The following is a 20,000-nucleotide window of genomic DNA, read 5'->3' on the forward strand; positions in this document are numbered from 1 at the left end:
TCTTTCCTGCCTATGCAGGGGGTCGGACTTGATGATCTACTGAGGTCCCTTCCGACCCTAACATCTATGAATCTATAAAACTCAGTATGTTATGCTGTAATCCCACTTCTTCAATTGAATGATGTAACAGGATGGAATAAAGAGGGCAGTCGGGTAAAGCTCATATGGCTGAAGGGCCCAGTCCCAAAAGGTGATTTTAATGTAATTTATATCTCAGAATCCATAAATGTATCTTTAAAAGAGACTGCAACATACAAATCAGGAGGAACTTAAATCAACTGTCCCAAGTTGTTATATGCATAATAAAGTACATTTAGATGATTCTAGTTAAATCTTGTAATAACACTATTACATTAGGTTTTTTCTCTGCTGTACAAGGGTAAATAAAAGTTATATGCCCATCAGAAAATCAAGAGTTTTGGAATAAATATAAGTTCTCTCATCATCTCTAATTGTCACTTGCTGTAGATGTCAAACTAACAGAGTAGCAGAATCTAATTTCCTTGTTTGATTCACCATGAAATTAAACTGAACTGACAATTTTTATTTTCACCTGGCAAATTTGTCCAACACTATTTAAATCTAGCTAATCAAGTACAGTTATCTGCTGCACACACTCATCTCCCCTACCACACCTCTGATTTGCAGTATCCAATATCCAAAGCTCTCTCCGACAGCCTGGCATTGGATTACATTTACAGTTTTGCAAGGTGTAAAGGAATGCACAGACATAGTTAGCAGAGCTGCCAGCAAATGTATCATGTCACAGAGCTATTGCTGAAAGATGAAGGGGTAGATTGGAGCGGGGGTGGGGAGGGGGGACTAACACACAAAGTAAGAAAAACAAAAAACTCCAACAACCTGCACACGAAGAAAAAATATATAGTGAACCTTTTTCTTAAAAACAAACAAACAAACAAACAAACAAGAACAAAAAACAAAACAAAACAAAACAACCTCACTCACTCAATGGCATTAATTCAACATATTTATAAAAATTAGATTTTAATTATAAAGAAAATATATCACAATGGGGAAGGGGAGTTAAAGGTAGCAACGACTGTTAATAGATTTCTTGTGAATCAAATGTACTTTGTGTTGACTGGTGACTAACAACCATTTTAGCAAACTTATGATTTCATCTGACAAAAATAAGCAAACAAGAGACAAAATGTGCTGAATATCTATGTTGCATGCATTTTTCTCTACCATACTGTAAGAATGAGTCTCAATATAATATATTCTTTCAGGTGCAATTCAGGCATAAACATGTGACGCAAGTGGTGTGGGTGGCAAGATCACCCAAATTTAAGAGTAGTTTGTAAGGAAGGGCCTCTGAAAGCATTTCTTTGGCTAACCTACTGGTTAACTGAAAAAAAAAAAATTGTTCTGTAGCTGGGGATTGTAACAACTCATGTCCTCTATGGATCAGCAGAGAGGGCAACATATTACATAGACTCACCAGTGGGTTATATTTGCACCTCATGAAGAATTCAGAACCTTAGACAGCAACACAGTCTTCTGGCCACATCCTCCACAAAATACAGACAAACCATAACACACGTCTGCATTTAATGCGCAAGCCACATAAATCCTTTCCATTAAATGCTCACATTCCCGCTAAACTAAGTTCCTGTCCTTTCAATTCATACATCACGGAAACAGATTATAACTTGGACTATGGTCCTATACTGGCAAATAAGAGCCACTTGCAAACAGGCGCCTTTGTGTGGGCTCATTGTATCTGGAGAAACTGAAAAGATGGCAGAGTGCCCAGTTTCATTCTTCCTGAAAAGGTGGATGTGGAGGGACAAGCAATATAAAGAGGTGAAAAACCAGCTGCAAATGCCTACCCCTATGGAAAAAGAATGTAGATAATAACTTCCGGAGAACATTCCTGGGTAGGGAATAGCTTATATTGGGCTGTGTCAAAAAAAAAAAAAAAAAAAAAAAATCTAGTCCAATGATTTTATATCGCTTTTATCCTGGTATTTTTTCCTAGAAAGAAACAGTTTTTTTCCCCCTGATAGAGTTACAAAAAGTACTCAGAACTTGTGTTTTCCAGGAGAAGGAGTTAGAGATTATTTGCCCCATTCCCTCCAACTGCAATATTGCAGTTCAGTTGCAGAGTTTTGCTTTCCTCCCCCAACCCCAATCTTTCCCCAGCCTCCCCAAACTAAATTTTTCTTTGTTGGAAATAGCCCAACCACTTCTAGCTTTCCTAATTAATGGCAGAAATCATGCAACGTGTGAAGAGTCACTGTTGCAATGGCATTTGAAAGGGAACTTAAACTAGACCACAGAGAAAAAATGATAGCAATCCTCTAAGGTTACAGAATCCATACCTTGGTTCAAAATCAGAAGTCTCAACCAGACTTTCCTAATAAACAGAAGCACTGCCTCTAACCACTACAGAGCTCCAAAAATTACTGGGTCCAAAGCCTTCTTTGGCCCCATCTATGGATGATTTTTTGGAGTGACCCTTTCTGAATTTAGATATGCTCTCTCTCCCCTCTGTCAAGTCATACTGGGTCTCCAAAATTTGACATAGCCCCTTCACCTGTCATTTTCAACTTTTTTTTCTCTTTAGCAAAGAAAGCAGCTCACCTTTGCCTGAGGAGGACAAGAAAGCAACATTTTCCCACCAAGGCTACCAAATACTTTCATGGATCATCCAACATGGGTCACCAGAGACTCTGGTTTCCAGCATCTACTCAGTCCAGTTGCTAATATATCCCTTTTCCAGGAGCCCGACCATCCCTACCATCTCTTCCCTCTTTCTACTGGGGTGAGTATCTCAGATCTTCCCAGAATACAATCTCCTTCATGGCAACATAATGCAAGCAGCCCTTGGCCCTGCTATTTTGACTATTTAAAATAACTTTGTTGAGGTTGGGGGGAAGGAGGTGGTATTTAACATAAAATGTCCTGCAGTCCTCCACTTCTAAGCTTGTTCATATGATAAATGATGGTTTTAGCTTAAAATATAGGGATAGAGGCAAGTTATGCTACAATTAATTTTTTTCTAGTGAAGTCACTTTCTCGCTATAGGATGACCTCCTCAAAATAAGGTGTACCTTTTCATTCTAACTAGTTGAGAAGCTCACACAACCATTACTTGTACACTTAGCGAGTGAGTGGAATGTTTCTCTCGCCCTCCCTGCCGACCTCAGCTCTGTACTTGAGAGTTATAATATAATTTATCTGCATTAACAAAGGAAGCATGCTGGTTATTCTTTTATAATCATTTTTCTATTGGAGTAAATGAATACAATACCTTGGTAACAGAAGACTGAGCCAAATTCATTCCTCAAGTAACTCCTTTGAAAACAAAAGTTAAGCCAGGGATAAAATTTGCCCTGTATGTTCATAAAAAGAAAAAAGTCATTATGCCATACAGACAAGCAAGCATATTTTGTGGTGGAAGCCAAGAGCAGCTAATGGGGGAGGGGGGGAATAAAGAGAGACAATGAATGCTTTTGGGAAAGATGTCTTATAATTTTGTTTGTATTCTCTTGTGCATTGAATGAATTATATTTTCCCCTCAGCAAAATTAAAATAGTGGAAGCTATTAAGATCAGGAAAAGATTAAGTAAATTGAAGTCTCCTTCTGAAGGGAACAAAGCAACAGAGCCCATAACAAACAAAATTTTGCATCATGAACTACATGTGTTGTGGGAAACAGTTTTTTCTTGTGAAGAACAGGCATTGAACGATGGCAATGCTGAGGTGGTTAAAATCTGGTAGAAGCCAATGCTATATAGAAGATGGCAAACAGTACCCAAGTGTGAGTATAGGTTCAGACCACACTGAAAATACAGAAGGAATACTGGTCATTCAAAAAAAAGACATTCACCATCTCAGTGTAATTCTTCAAAGAGGACAACAGATGATCAAAACCCGGGGGCCAAATCGTGTTCACATTACTTGTTGAAATAGGTCCAATGGATTCCATAAGACAATTCTGCAAATACTGTTAGTTAGCTTTGGTATATGCTCCTCTTTTACTAGAAATTGCATAATAAATGATATACAAATTGCACTTTCCAGGAGTGAAATTCTGCTACTTGTTGTATACAGTTATACCTCTATACCTAACAGAGCTCTCACACAAGCTGAAAGACTGAATCCTTATTGCTCAGTTCATGCCTCTATTTCACTTTATTTTTCATGTTCACAGATGACATTACTTTTGGATACAGTACATATGTTGCATCAGACCCAGTTCCCAGTCACTCTACTATAATGGCATGTAACAGGCTTTTAATGGTGGCAGGTGTAAAAGGAAACCCTAAATCAAAAGGAACAGTTGCCATCCTGTTCCTGTGTCTCACATGGGTGGCTGCTATGGTAATAAAAATGTGTGTTTGGCACTTTAAGCAAAACTAATAAATGTATTTTACATAACCCATCCCGAGAGATCTACTAAGGTTGTGCTGATTCAGTGCCCTTTCTTGGTGGATAAAAATCAACAAAAAGCCTAATGTTTTGAGATGCATGCAATTAAAGGCAGAAGAGAGACCTGTAGACTCACTTTTTCATTTGGGAGTGCATTGCCTACCTACACAGAAAGTATTTGAATGCCAACTGGGAAGCAAAGCAATCACAATGAGATAGGCAGATTTTATGCTTCTTTCTGTCCCTTCCACATAACCCAAGGAACTAATTGAGTTCATTACAAATGCAATAGCCTATAACCCTCATTTACATGGGACAGCATCTTGTTTCTTTACTGTGACATGGTACACAGGTAGACAAAGCAAAAAGGATGAACAGTTGTGTTACACGGTTCCCTTTATTTTTATTGCTGAGTCTCTCTGTCTTCTGATATTGGTAAAAGAGCTGATGCTTTAGAAGAATCTAATATACACACACAGCACTGTACAGAACCTCAGTATAGGGCATTTGAGAATGGAACTGACATTATACATTCATACTTAATGTACACTATTCTCCTCTCTCCAAAAGCATACACTCACTTTACTAGTTATTTTAAACTCTTAAATCAAGAATAAGCTTTTTACCAGTAAAATGGTAAGCACAAAAGTTAAATCAATTTACAATATTTATATTTACAATGGTGTTTACATTACCAATTACGTGAAATGAAAGATATACAAGCATTGAGATTCCATTAATCTAGATTTCAGATTTTTTTTAAATCTGAAGTCAAGCACTGTGTTTTGTGGGGGGTTTTTTTGAAGTTTTCTACATAACTTTAAGTGCAACAGATTTGACCAAATACCCTTTATTCACAATACATTTACAAACAAATATTTGGGTTTAAAAAAAATGAGACCAGAGCTTTTTTCCCCTTTGCTCTTTAAAAGATAATAAATGGCATCATAAATAATATTACAGGGAACATTTTTAAAAGCGGCCTCAGCCTAGCTTCCAATTTGACACTGTACACACAAAACTGGGGGTTCAACCGAAGAGTCATTTATGAAAAATTGACCTTTAAATGCAAGGTGGTGCTTAACAGATCTGCATATTAAACAATGGAAGGGCTTTTGATTTTTAAAGTACTGAATCCCCTTTGTAGTCGACTCCTCTGAGCATCTGGGTACTGCTTCCTGCAGTTTTTTGTCAGATCATTAGAAAGTTATAAGGCTTATGACCCGCTCTTTGGAACGTTCTCAAATGGAAAACTAAGAGAGGAGATGAGAAAAAGCCCGTGACAAGGTATCTGCTGTTGCATTGTCCGCAACAAGATAACTGTCAGCACACGCATCTAAATGAAGCTTACTATCCTCAAACGCGCAGAGACCCATTACTATTTAATAAGCGCTATTGTAGATAAAAATAGTACGACAATCTTTGTGAAGCTGAATTAACTACAGTTACAAGTGGCTATGTATACATTAAATTATCTCAATCATCAGAAATACTACTTCAATAAGCAGACAAACAGGGTGTTTGTCCAAAAGATCCAAGAAATCTCCCCTGCCCCTACCTTCCTCCCAACCTAGAGGCATGTTTCTAGCCCAATACACAGAGTACTCAAGTGCTTTAGCAAAAACCTATGGATGGACTGGGGCTGGTTAACTCTTTCCTTCTGACTTCTTTAAAAACACTACTTTGAGGAGTTGTAGGTTCCAAGAAAAATAAAGCTGACCAACAGTGTCCAAAAGTAGTGCCTTTTGCTGAAATATCTGAGACACTGAAGAGTTAATAACGTAGTACTGCTGCATCTTAACATGGTCCCCAACTCAGAGAGAGGTTTGCTTCCTGCCATGCCCTGCCTAGATTAGAGCAGACTTTAAAACAATCCCTGGAAGCAAGTAGTGCTAAGTGTCCAGATCCAGTAATTTCTGAGCTTTTAATACTAAAATAATTACTAGAATGAATTCACAGACTGTCTGGTCAGTGCACCCCAAAGCCAATGCATGTTTTCTGAATACATATGGGTACATGCTATCAACACCACCATAGGGTGTCTCCAGAAATATAACAGAAGTATTACCATTACTTTGCATCTAGTAAGGTCTTGGCACCCCATGTCATAAAGATACTGAGCTCTTGAAATCTACCCTGCATTTTCAGCTTTAAACAGATAAGGAGGTGATAAAAAGCCATACACAAACCTGTAAATGATTAACAAGACAAAGGATTTCTAAATGGACATTTTATGTGGGCTAAGTGGGGGGATGAAGCCTGCAGTAATTGTTCATATTTCATGGGAACTTGGCTTTTCACGAATTCATCTCAGTGTCATCTTTCATACATATTACACTATCGGTTCATTAAAATTCTTGATGCAGTGCTGAACCTGGTCAGACTGAAATGGGGCTGACAAACCTCATGTCTGCCGCACAGATAACCAGACCTTATGAAGGTGAAATTAGTTTTCAGGAGCTGTACTGCTCACTTGATTGATTCCGTCTTAGAAGTCATATGACTTAATGTTTCCTGCATGGGCTGCCACTGTCATGCAAACATGACCTGATAACACATTGTCAGGAGCGCTCCAGAGAGCTAACAGCAATCTAACATCTTTCTACTGAGTGTGAAGTTCCATCTGAAATGTGCATATTTGATAAGCAGTTCTTCTTCTATCTGTCCTTTTCATTTTCAAAAAGTTAATCTTCCCTGCTCCACTGAGCACTGTGTAGAAATGAGCTGGCTCAGAAATGCAGCAGGTGGCCCCACAGTACAGTACATGGGTACTCTAAGCCACCAGGGACAGACATGTTTTGACATCATTCCTAGAAAGCAGCTCGGCTGGGAATGACAACATACTGTGTCAGCCAATCCCTTCTGAGATGATAGGCTTTCAGGGATTCAGTGAAAGATGCTCCTGCCTTCAGTTTGTTGTTTAGGTCTTAGGTGGGGTTTGCAACAGTAATAACGCAAACCACTTTTTCCTCCTGAAACGGTGCTGTACTCACTGTAATCAGCTGAACTACATTAAATACAAACTCCAAGTTCCTACGTAGAGCTATATAAAGGGTCATCTGTAGTTTCAAAATAATTTCAGAGACTGCTCTGTCAACCGGCTTCTTTATTATGCCTTTATCCTTCAAAATCTTACTTTCTGTGCTCATCTTTCAAACAATGATATCAAGAGAGAAGCAAGAAACCTGACTGTAAGCTCTGTCTAATACTGTTAGTTCCCTATTGCTCTGGATAGTTAACAAACAGCAGGCTAATGTTTCACTTACTCTGGTGCCAACCCAATTCTAATGCAGCCAGTGGATCCAAGGTAACACTCTTGCCTTCACTGAAGTTACTCTGGACTGGCACTGGAGTAGGTGAAAACAGCAGTGAACACAGTAGCCTGTTGTTTTACATATATATTCAAAGTGAGATTTTTTTTAAAAGGCCCATAAAGCCCATTATAAATCTACATCAGTCTCTTGTGGTATCATTAGCTATCCTTCAATATGAAGAAGAGGTTTCCCCCACAGACGGGGGGTATGGAGGGGTGCAATTACTGATGAGTGTTTAAAAGGTGGCTGAGGAGTCCAAATCCATACTTTTCCCCCCAGACATGATAAGTGGTGCCTGGGGTGGGGGGAGGGACACAAGTGTTGGCCAGGATGTTGTGCACTTCCTTCCTCCTCTGCCATTTCTCAGCTTCCTGAGTAAGAGCTCAAGAAGATCTCTTGGTATGTAGAATATATCACAACACAAAGATCCTGTGTGTAGGACCACAGCCACTTACTTTTAGCTCTTGGAATCCTGGGCACTGAAGGGAGTGGGCCAGGGAGCAGATAAAGGACAGACACAATCCAGCAGAACAAAGTTCAAGGAATTCTCCTTCCTCCCACCACTGGCACCCCCACCACAGAGCAGCCCAAGACAGCCTTATGCACGTGAGGATCTGGCTCTATACAGGATCCTTTTCTTAAATAGAGACTTCCATGACAATTGTACATTAACATTTGAAATTTTGTAGGAAATTAAGAGAAACTTTCAACTTGCCTTGCATTTCCTAGCACAGAATAAAAGATCACCATTTTGTAACCCCTCAGGACACATTCTTACAGAAGTGGCATCACTGATGAAGTCAGTCTGCTCTCATCTGTGGAAATGTTACACAACATATCAGTCGTGTTGGCCTCTCCTAATGCATTGTTGAATTTATACTAGAAAAACATACTGCACAAATTAGCGCATTGCAAAAAATCTCCCTTCTATTCAATGCAGGACACTTAAAAGTCTATCAAGACATGTTTGTTGAAAAAGAGGAATAGAAGAAAATAAAATAAATAAATAAAAATCAAAGCTTCTTTCCCTTTACCACTGTCCACACATCTATTTCTTGCTGTTAGGCAATGGCACTGAAGCAAGTGAATGAGTTTTCTGCATGGTGAACTGTGCACTTCCAAACAAGAATGGGCTGCCTCGTGCATGCATTTCTTTCAAATATCTGGTCTCAGCATTCAGTTTGCCTCAGCACAAACCACTGAGTCAAAGAACTGGAAGTTCTCTCTTTCTTCAATCTCAGCAGACATGTTCACCGATGTGCAATGACACAGAAGCATGCATGAGTTCAGTGCCTGAAGAATAATGAGCATATATAGTGTGCACTTTATCCTGTCTTCTCTTAAAAGTTTACCTTACTGGAAAAATGTCCAACAGGTACTAGACATGCTGCACTACAAGTTAATTTGTCATGAGAAACACCAGGAAACTGGAAGCTGCAATTAAAGCAAACAAAACATCAAGATGGAACAATAGATAGGAAAAGTGGGAGAAAAAATAGGGCAAGAGTTCTGCCCGTCTGCCTGATCACTAGCCAGAGGAAAAAAAAAAGTATAACATTTTCATTCCAGCAGGACTCATCCAACACTTGGCAGAGATAGTTCAGACATGGATGATCCTGCCTGGAGCAAGGAGTTGGACTAGGATAGCCCCCCAAGGTCCCTTCTAGCAGATTCCTCCTTTATCAAGCTGATAATAGTACTGCATCATCCTGGTCACTGCATCCTGGCCAGGTTAATTAGACCTCTTCTGCTTCTCTTATTCTAAAACTTAGAAGAGGTACCACCCACACACTAGCAATGGAGATCCTTTGCTCTCAACAACGCTCTCAAACACATCTTATTGAATAATAGTTGGGAATAGTCTTTGTTGGGAATCAGAGCACTTTTTCCTCCTGAAAATTATTTGTGAATAAATTCTCTCATTATTTGACCAGCTTTCCTCTTTTATCTCCCAGTACACCAAGAAGTGAAGAACTCGGATAAAGATTTAAACTGAGATTCCCCAGGTAGTAGTGTAAAGAACAGCTAACAGTTACTGAGATTCAGCTCTTTTAATAAAAAGTGAAAGCTAAAAGTGGCATTACAAAAGGCTAAATGCTGTGTTAATCCAAATCTACAGTCATATTTCAGCAGCAGTACTTCTGGGACTGTCATTTTAGATGGTGGCAGCCATTAGTTCAAAGACAGGTCAGGCAATTAAAATACCCTATTAGCCCTGTGTTCAGAGGTACACAAACTCCTCCATAGCAGTTCATCCATTTGAAGCAAAATGGAGTACATTCAGTGTTCAAAAAGAAGAATACACAGTACTGGCTAGATCTGAAATAGTGGAAGCTGATAACATATAATACAGGCTTAACCCACAGTGCTTTTCCCAGAGCACTTCCATTCTGACCTGCCATGCTATTCAAGACCCAAACCTCTCCTGAGAGAAAGCCAATTTTGTAGCAATTTGTTAAGCAGTCCAAATTCATTTTCGTTTATGATTTAGCCCAGGATTTGAACTCAGTCTTCAGAGAGAACAAGTGACAATACAAACCAAGAACTCAGTTCTGCAAGGTGCTCAGCACTCCAGCCCCTCTGCTGCACAGCATGCAAATATGTGCTTAACACAGGGCACATGAGTAGTTCCATTGTACTCAAGTGCTCGTTGGATCAGGGCAGAGTGCACAGTACAGAAGAAAAAAAAAGTGCATCCTAACTGTATTAACCAACCATGACCCATTTATAATATTTTTGACAATGCCATCTCATTATAGCCCTCACATGTTTTCAAGGATGATTGTAAAAGACAGTTCCAAATATAGGTCTAAGGAGGATACTGCTGACTTTTAAACTGATCCTTTCCATTGCCTGTCCCACATTTCCTTTCTCTAGTTTTCTTGTGACAAATATATTTCTTTAACCCCCTTTTCCCTTTCACACCATCATCTTAAAAATGTACATTCATACTTTTTCTCCCCTTTTCTGTTCATCAAGTTGCATTTTTCAAATCAGCCACTAGATGACTAGATGCCATAATGCTGTTATTGAATTCTCCTGAGAACAATACTGCAGTATTCCTAGTTTAGAAGTTACATTTCATCCATGGCCTCACATTCTTTAGCATACACGTAGGTTGAAGCAAAGGATTGGTTTGTTTGGCTGTCTTTTTACAATGTACTAAAGATTACATACAGACATTGACTTTGTAAGAAGAGGTTCTTAAGCTAGTTTAGACGCATCTGTATCAAGAACTACTACAAGTTAGCAAAGCTCAGAAAATAACATGTCACTTAAAATGCAAAGCTTAAAAAAAAAAGTGCAAAGCCAGTGCCTTAGCAAATGAGCTTCCTCAGCAAACTTAATACAGAGATTACATGAGCAGTCTCACGTCTTAATAAACTATGGCAATAACAACATATACCTGACATACTAAACACTTCTAAGTGCTTGTTTGAGCACTATCCCAGCTCAGGATTCGGATACAGGTGTCTACATATGAAAATAGGATCGCAGAGGAAAACAAAAAAGAAGATGAAGGTACAGGCTATCACATTTTATAAGCCTAAAATGAAGGTGCAGTCCTGGTCTATTCACAATATTTTATTTGCTTTGTTTTATGTGGCTTTTATTTTTTTAAGGGAATGCAAGTAAATTTAGTGTCTATGAAAGGGAAGCACTGAGAGCATTTGTTTGAGCCAGATGTAGCAAGGCCAGAGCTATGTAAGCTTCTCCAGATATTCCTCTGCCAAGCCATTTCAATCCTGACCTTGCAGTTCAGGTCCTGGGCATTTTCTGATGAGATACTGCCAGACTTTACAGCCAGGTCTGCTGGACTGTGCCAAACTGTGAAGGGGTTGTGTGATACGCACAAATGAGAGCCAAGATGAACAAAACCCTTCTGCTCCCTTCCTTGGAAAATATAATATATCAAATACCCCAAAACATCAAGTAATGTTTGGTGTCGGGTGCAATTGGAGTAATACTGCATGAAGGGGAAGAGGGCTTACTCTTTTTAAGTTTTCTTTGACAGAACACACCAGTCAATCCATATCTTTAGAGGGAACTGATCAGAGGTGTAAGTTAGGTGCCTAACAGTCACTTTCAGTGGCTCCTATACCAGTTAACCCATTTGTGCCTTTGAAAAATCTTTCCTTTAACCTGCTGCAGCCAGGAGTTGGGTTATGATGCGCCCTAGTTGTTGCTGAGTTGCCTGATATCTCCCTACAGTGATGAACAAATGCTGACAAGCAAACTGGAGCAGCAAGGCATGTGAAAGTTGCATGCTGCTTTGTACTGGCTGGGAATGAAAGCTCTTGGACTAAGTAATAAGCCTGAACTCCCTTTTCTCACCCCAACCTTTATTTATTTATTAACAGCAGCTCAGCTGACCAAACCAGCCTTACTTTTAGGATTAATGGTAAGAGATAGCATGGCCTATTTGCCAGGAACGCAGTGTTACAAATATTCTAGGATTTTATGAAGCTTCTGCAAGGAAGCATGCACTTTTATCCGTCTTCAAGAATCCTGAATAAGTAAGGCCAGAGTTTGTCCAGCAAGAGTCCTGGTCATCAAAATACATTACTGCTAAACCCTTTTTTGCAAACTCCCCTCCTGCCTGGTTGGATTTAGTCAGAAAAAGCACATGCTTTTTTCATAGCAAAAAAACTACATAAAAAACCCCCCAGATATGCTGTCTCCCTTCCTTTCCTCATTAGTGCTACTGGGTTTGTGCAGCCAACTAATAAGCTACCTGACCTTGGTTCATTTAACCCCTCATGCACTGTGCCTTCAGAAGGCCCACAGCTCTATTATTTCACATAGCTGTTATACTTAAAAAGGCAATAGCCACTGGAGTGTCTGCTTTCACTTTGGCCACTTCACTAGCCAATACCTTGTGTATGCTAGGTCTAAGGGAGTATTGCTATGCTGGATGCATACTGGGTGCCCAGGGGCACTTGAGGGATTAATGAGTAGTTTTGTAGCCAACCCAGCCCAAGAATTCCATGAATAATCAATGGTACTTGAGGCTCCTCAGGTAATTGAATTGCTAACCTGGTAATAACTAGAGACGTATCACTAGCAGAATTATATATCTATGGCCGCTTCTAAGCGTACATGGTAATGAACCCCCCCACCTCCCACTGATTGCAAGGATTATTTATCTACTTCTACACCTATATTAAAAAGGGAATCTCTATAAATGTGTGATTCTGATTAATGTGTGCACTGGCTGAGTCGGTGTCTAATACTTTCTAAGCTATGTGCCAGTGACTGGTCCACCTGGTACCACCGCTGGAAAAAAGCTTGGAAGCATTCATATGACAATTATTTTGTAAAGGTCTAAAAGCTGAAGCAAGCAATATACAGTTGATTTCACTGATGCCCTCACATTTGTGACTGCAAATAATGTCATGTGATTTAAAGTGCATTTACAACCAAAAATCTTCAAACTAGTGAGTTTCATTACACAAAATCTGCATCATATTGAAAGAAAAAAGTGCTGGGGGGGACAGAGTAATTTTATGATGGTAAAAAATATACAGGGGTTGTAAGTTGCAGAGTAGGGCATTTTATATTTTTTTAATTGTATTTAATGTATAATCAAATCAAGATTGAGGAAGCCCATGGTGCCTTTATTCTCTCTCTGTCAGCAGCAAGATGAAGGGGCGACACTGTAAATTAGAGAAGAGTGTACTTTGATAAAACAAGTATCTCAGCATAAAGAGAAAAAGCACTGAACTTACCTGTGCAGTTAAATTATTGAATACATAGATAGGACTCTTTTTTGTAGCCTGCATGTTATTAACCATGGTATGTGACAAGTCAAAAAATGTTAAGAGTTAGTGACTTGAGGACAGCTGCAGGGCTGGCTACAGTTTTCTCAAATGCCAATTTATTACAGAATTCATACTGGCAGACATCAAACAACAGAATAGTGACTGACTAATAAATTATTAGTAATAGAATACATAAAAGAATACTCACAGCCTGACATGTCCCTCCTGTTTTGGCCTGGCATCGCAGGTTTTTGCCCTCATCTGCTTCCACAGATTAACTACCACTCCAGCTCTTGCAGTGATACACTCTTCTCTATAACTCATCCCTTTCGCAGCTCCCATTTAGTTCCCTTTTGAGGTACCAATAATTCACAGAACATCAAGAGAAATTCCAACTAACACTGTCCCCAAACAGCTTTTAATACTACAAAGGCTGCCACTTTCAGTTCCCTTTTTTCTTTCACACGAATGAGATCCCAAGGTTTCTCCCTGGAGAAATCTCCCAGCAGCAAAATCCAGCTCCCAAACAATCCAAGCTTAAACAACTCCACCTGCTTCATGTTTGAACCTTTTGTCCCCGCTGCACTCCCACAGCTCCCCCATTCTCTTTCAGAAGTAACCTTCTGACATCCACGCAGCTCTCTCAGACCTACTTCAGGAACCAACTACACTCTTCCTAACTGAGCTTTGTCTTCCCAGAACTTCCCTCCTGGCCAGAGCTCTAGCCAGGTAATGCCTAAAATATTATACAGGTGTGCCTGAATAGCTGACTACCCCCAGATGCAACCATGACAGCTAATTGAGCTCTCTGGTTCAATTATCTATCTCCTCCTTTGCCAATGTAGGTTTATACACTCCTGGGCAGATCCAAAAAATAGGATCTAAACAGACTTAAAATACTTAAGTCCAAAACTGGAATTCAAAAAACCTATTTAGCAGCTGCCTAACCTCACCTCTTTGACCTGAAAGTGCCTGGGATGCCTGCAGTTCTACCCTTGTGCATGCCCAGGATGCCTCAGCCTGAACAGCTATATGCCTAGCTCCTGCCTGAGCCCAGTCAAGATCCAGAAGCTAGACAAAACAGTTCTTAAGTGCCTCCATGGGCCCAATCCATCAGTCATGTTCACTGCATGTCTCACATATACTGGCAACTCATGCCTCTCACAAAGGTAACTGTGGCCACCTTAAATACAGCCAGAGGAAAAGGTGTGGTCCCCACTTTTAAAAAAATAAGATAGCCCATTTAGAGCATCAAGAAATGGGAAGTTTGGGTTGTAGGCCCTCCTCAATCTGGCCTCCAGTCTCTTCTCCCAGGATTGTGTCTGGGTGCATATGATCCAATAACTGTTTCATGTGAAATGTATAATTAACCCTAAGGAGCAAAGACACCTTGCGACTACCCCAGCTACTAAGCTAGACTGATGCTTCCTATTGGTTCCTGGCTCCAAGAATTTTGTCTTCCTCTCTACACAGTAGCACAGCTTCAACAGAAGAGGCAGAGAAATGTTTCCCCTGGCCCTCCCAGAGCCAAGCATACTGACTGGTAGTTTAAATGCTCTCCTCGGAGGCTAGATATCTAAAACTGTTTCACTGGAGCAGAGGAGAATGTTGAACCTGGAGTTCCCATTTCATGAGGAGGTGATGTAATCACCCAGCTATTACCCAAAATGTAGCTACTAGGGCTGTGCAAACCTTCAGAAACCGATTAAATTCAGCAGAGATTCAGCCTGATTCGGTAGCTGAATCTCCAAATCTGAATCAAATCAGGAGACCCTTTAATCTCTCTGAATCGAATTGGAATCCTCCGAATCAATTTGGAAAGATTTGACGATTCAGACGTAGAGACAGCTTTAAATGTTTTTTTCTACATACCTTAAGGTACCGGGCAGCTCGTCAATGCTGTGATACTGGGGTGCATGGATCACGTCCGGTCCAAAAGCACTTCCAGTCCACTTCCGGGTCTGCTGGGGAGCGCATGGGGGGGCCCCCCTGCACCCTCCTGGCTCAGCGACTGGTACCTCCTGGGTCTGGGGGGGCACCCAGGGTCCCCCTGCAGCCAATTGCTGAACCATGGGGGCGCAGGAGGGGACCCCAGCATGCTCGGCAGCAGACCCAGAAGTGAACTGGAAGTACTTTTGGTCCACTTCTGGTTTTGCCACCAAGCATACAGGGGGCCCTCTGCACTCCTGTGGGATGCTCCATCTACCCCACCATTGCAGAATTCATGAGCTGCACCTGGTACCTCGAGGTATATGGAAAAAACATTTAAAGCTGTGTCTATGGCTGAATTGCTGATTCTCCGAATCAGCATCGAATCTTCAAATTTAGATTCAGCCTAATCGAATTGGAACAGAGATCCAAATCAATTAATCGAATCACTGTCCCCGATTCAAGCTGAATCTGAATCCAAATCGAACAGGGCCCATTTTGCTACTACTCCTTGCTTCCTCCAATGGCCAAAGTAAGCCACAAGTATGTTTTGTACGAAGACCCATCTTTTCAGCGTGTTAGATATTCTTTGAACATACCTACCAGATTACTGATTTAGGTGCCAATCTCCTCAGATAAGGTCAATTCTGGAAATGGGCAGTAGCAGTCCTGTAGGCACCTAGGTAACTTTTAGGTTAAATAGGGAAATGCGTAGGTAGTTACAGAGTTAAATGGACCATGAACAAGGGTTTTTTTTTTATCTCAGTTTGAATTCATGAGGAAATGTTGAAGGAACTTGAAAACTGAGCCTGAAGAAAAGACAATTAACATACCTGACACAATCTATTTCAAATAGCTGAAAGGTTGCCGTGAAGAGGGGAGTGAACCATTATTTCCACAGCCACTGAGGGGAAGGACTAAAAGCAACAGGTTTCAACTACAGGAAGAAAGATTCAGCTTAAACCTCAGGGGGAAAAAATACTGTGTGTCAGAGGAGCTAGATTTGGCACAAACTACCTTGGAAAATTGTAAAACCTCCTTTAGAGGAGATTTTTTAAGAGGAGGCCACACAGACCTCTACCCAGGATGGTTTAGCTAGAGTAAAACCAGTGAGTGAAACTAAATGACCCTGGAGTTTCCTTCCAACCCTTTTATTGTCTGAAGCACATAATATGCTGGCTTTGCAAAGGTTCCATACCAAATCAGTCTTTGCTTTAGAGATCGGGGAAGTATACAGACCTAACAATAAAATAATATCTGTTTGCATTCCCCTGGTATTCTTCATCACTCTTGACATTTCTTTAGGCTGAGGTTAGAGGGATTTTTTTAAGGAGTCCAGGAACTTTTCTCTCACTTCCTGCATGCAGATTCTTTTCTGGCATATATTATCTCATTCCTGTCACTAGTGATTTTTTTTGTCTTCTCTCTCTTTTAAAAAACTTTATCAAGTGATCCAAACCACTCACCAAAATTTCTGGTGTTTATGTGCCACCTCCTCAGAAGCTCAGACTTGGATGAAAAAAACAAACAACCCCCCCCCCCCCCAAAAATAGTTTAACATGGGTACTCTTTATCCAAGGATGGTCCATTTGAATGAACAATCAAAGTTTGGTAAGGCCATGAATAGACACTACATTTGTAGCACTATATATGCCCTTGTCAAGCCAAAAGAAAAAACAAAGGAGTGCTTTTCCTATAGATCTACCAACATGTTCCTGTTTGAAATAGGGACATCACTGTAGTGCTGTGTTTTGTAATGCCACATGTAATGTCTGTACACTTGCTCCCCCATACCCGCAGTATTCCATTCCCACCACTTGAAGGAGGTGGGAGCAGGGAAGGTAGACCTCCATGATAGCCAAGACAGGAGACTGCATCTCTGCTCACCACATTTAATTGTTAGAGAGCCTGCTGGTCTTAGGGAGCAGCAGTGACCACTCTTGCCACCACTACAGTGGTGGTGGGAACCAGTTTTGCTACCACAGTAGCAACAGTGACAGAGTTAGCTACCGAGGCAGTGGGGGCAGCTGCTGTCATGGGACTCATAAGGTGTCCATCAAGAAGCTCCTAAAATCACTGCAGAGATCCAAACACCTAAGCCAGAGCCCTGGATAACAAACAGTAAATCAAACACAATGGGCAAAAGTATATAACCACACACATTGCAAATACCACCATACACATTACAATATATAGCTGTGATATTTAGCTTACTAAAACTACCTTACTTTTTTCCTCTCTCAACCAAGAAAGAACTCAGGTATATATATTTTTTAATTATGGAGACACAATCTTAGATATATTGTATAAAGGAGGAGGAAAAAACAGTTTAAATGAACCCTAAAGGAGCCAATTTCTCTCTCTCACTGTACCTTGGCCTATCCTTCTCCCTCCTTCCTCTATTTTCCTGTTTTTTTTCTCTCCTTAAAAAAATCAAAATACCAATGATCTCTTCAAATACTTTCATTCAAAAGTCTTGGATAATTCAAGCATATGAAAAAAAAAATCTTGAAATTCAGGTACCCATCAGTGAACCCATATACTGTATTTCTGTGATTAGTCACAACAGTGCGTAAACAATCCACTCGGTGAAATGTGTTCCAAAAACAAATACAAATTTCAAACATCAGAGCACTTTTAAAAGTGTATTTGTTAAAATGACAATTTATACACACCAGGGGGACAATGTGACAGATGCAATGAATAATTGAATCAACTCTACTTCTCTCAATGTCCTTTAGGAACACATCGCATTCAGAAACATATATAAATAAATAAATATATAAGCGTACAGACAAACATGCTTTTTAGCTGCTTTAAACAGGGAAGATGAGTCCTCTGCAGCATTAATCAGCTTGTTATAATCAAACTGTTACATCCCTAACTTTGACCCTAAATGAGGCAGAGTTAAATTTGGAGCTATTTTGCAGCACTTGTTTTGCTATGGAATCATGCAGGTGTAACAATGGCTCATAACAATATCCTTTAATATCAATGAAATTGTAACATTTCTACTGACCTGCTCACTTTGTGCAAAAGTACAGTATGGCTAACCCAACAAGGCAGAAGAAAGGTTGATTTACATCTTTGACACTAAATCAGAGATGTATGGCATAAGCTTTTCTAAGCAGCAGCTTACTTCATCAGATACTGTAAAGCAGGGGCAGGCAGTTAGTTTAGCTGGAGAGCCACTTAATGAGTTTTGGTGAGCTGTTGAGGGCTGCAAGGTTGCTCTGCCTCTTGACAGGTGCTCCACCCCCTGATCTCCATCCCGGGACAAGAAGTCCTTCCCCTAGCCCCTGACCATTGCCACCAGAAGTCCCTCCCCCAGAAATACTATTTGGGGAGTGGAGAGTTGCCATCTTAGAACCAGAAAAAAACCAAATCATATACTAAAAGTCAAACACCTACTATAACATATTTTAATTTTATTACAAAAAAACTATGTCCTGATTTGTGTTTGCATAGTATATATAGAAATGATTGCATAATAATTCAAAAATGAAGTCTTACTTTGGTATATTGTGAGTGGGGAGTGGTTTGTGGTTGGGGTGGGGGGTGTATGGTGGGGTGTGGGGCAATAGGGTATGTTGGGGAGGTGTGTGTATATACGGGGAAGGTTGTGAGGCCAGAGTGTGGGTATGTGGGGTTTGTGAGGTGTGAGAGAGGGTGGGGGGTGTGGGGAACACTGCCTTTGCCACTCCCTGCTGTGCAGGTCCCAGGACTCCAGTGGGCAGCGGGGAATGGGGTTCTCCTCCACTTCCGGCAGAGTCCCAGAACTTGCACAGTAGGAGGCAGCCAGCTACATCACACACGGCTTTCCCCAGTGGCATGAGTGTGGGAACTGCATGTGCCCTGTAGGAAGCCCCACACAACAGAGTTGGGCCAGCCTGCATCCACTCCTCACCCCAATGTGCAGCACTGGCTAGAGCCATGAGCCACCAGCAACAGTCCCTGCACTGGGCACAAGCACCCTGCTGGCAGGGGCTGTGCGCCATGGAAGGAGTGTGATGAGGGTCTCCATACCACCCAACCTCCATTATACCCACACCCTGCCCACCCACCCAAGATCCGTGCTCCCACCACTCCCCTAGGCACCGGGTATGTGCTGCTGCCAGCCCCAGCCCCATGTTCTGTGCTCCCACCCAGATGCAGCTCCTCCTTCCTCGACCCCAGCTGCTTCCTTACCTGGTGCCCAGACTGAGTGGGATGCCAGGGAAACTAAGCAGTCCCCTGGCAGGTGGAATGGTGACAACAGCAGCCCCACCTGAAAGCTGCATGCTGGCTGGGTCAGGCCCTTCTGTGCACAAGGGTAGGTGCAAAGCATAATTTGGTAGGTTGGTGGGGGTATATATGAGCTCATCACTCCCACCCTCATGGGCGGAAGGGCTGGGTGGGGTAAAATTCATTAGTTGACACCAATGGGCTAGATTAAATTGCCTGGCAGGCCAGATACAACCCACAAGCCATATTTTGCCTTCTTCTGCTGTACAGGGAAGCAGAGCCTCTAGGAAGTAGCGGTTATAATTTAGAAGCTCTCTTCTGACAGTCCCTTCAGAGCATCTGATGAAGTATGCCTGATATGAAAGCTTATTGT

General features: G+C 41.0%; 1 long non-coding RNA gene across 1 annotated transcript; it reads right to left on the bottom strand.

The window, feature by feature from the left end:
- Nucleotides 1-13,206: 13,206 nt before the first annotated feature.
- On the bottom strand, nt 13,207-14,170 carry LOC106722120. The gene is made up of 3 exons (XR_001357922.1): nt 14,026-14,170; nt 13,683-13,824; nt 13,207-13,369 (listed from the first exon to the last, which is right to left on the bottom strand). It is a non-coding gene; the product is annotated as an uncharacterized LOC106722120 (long non-coding RNA).
- Nucleotides 14,171-20,000: the final 5,830 nt, after the last annotated feature.

This window comes from Alligator sinensis, unplaced genomic scaffold, assembly GCF_000455745.1.
Source record: "Alligator sinensis unplaced genomic scaffold, ASM45574v1 scaffold226_1, whole genome shotgun sequence".
NCBI classification, from domain to species: Eukaryota; Metazoa; Chordata; order Crocodylia; family Alligatoridae; genus Alligator; species Alligator sinensis.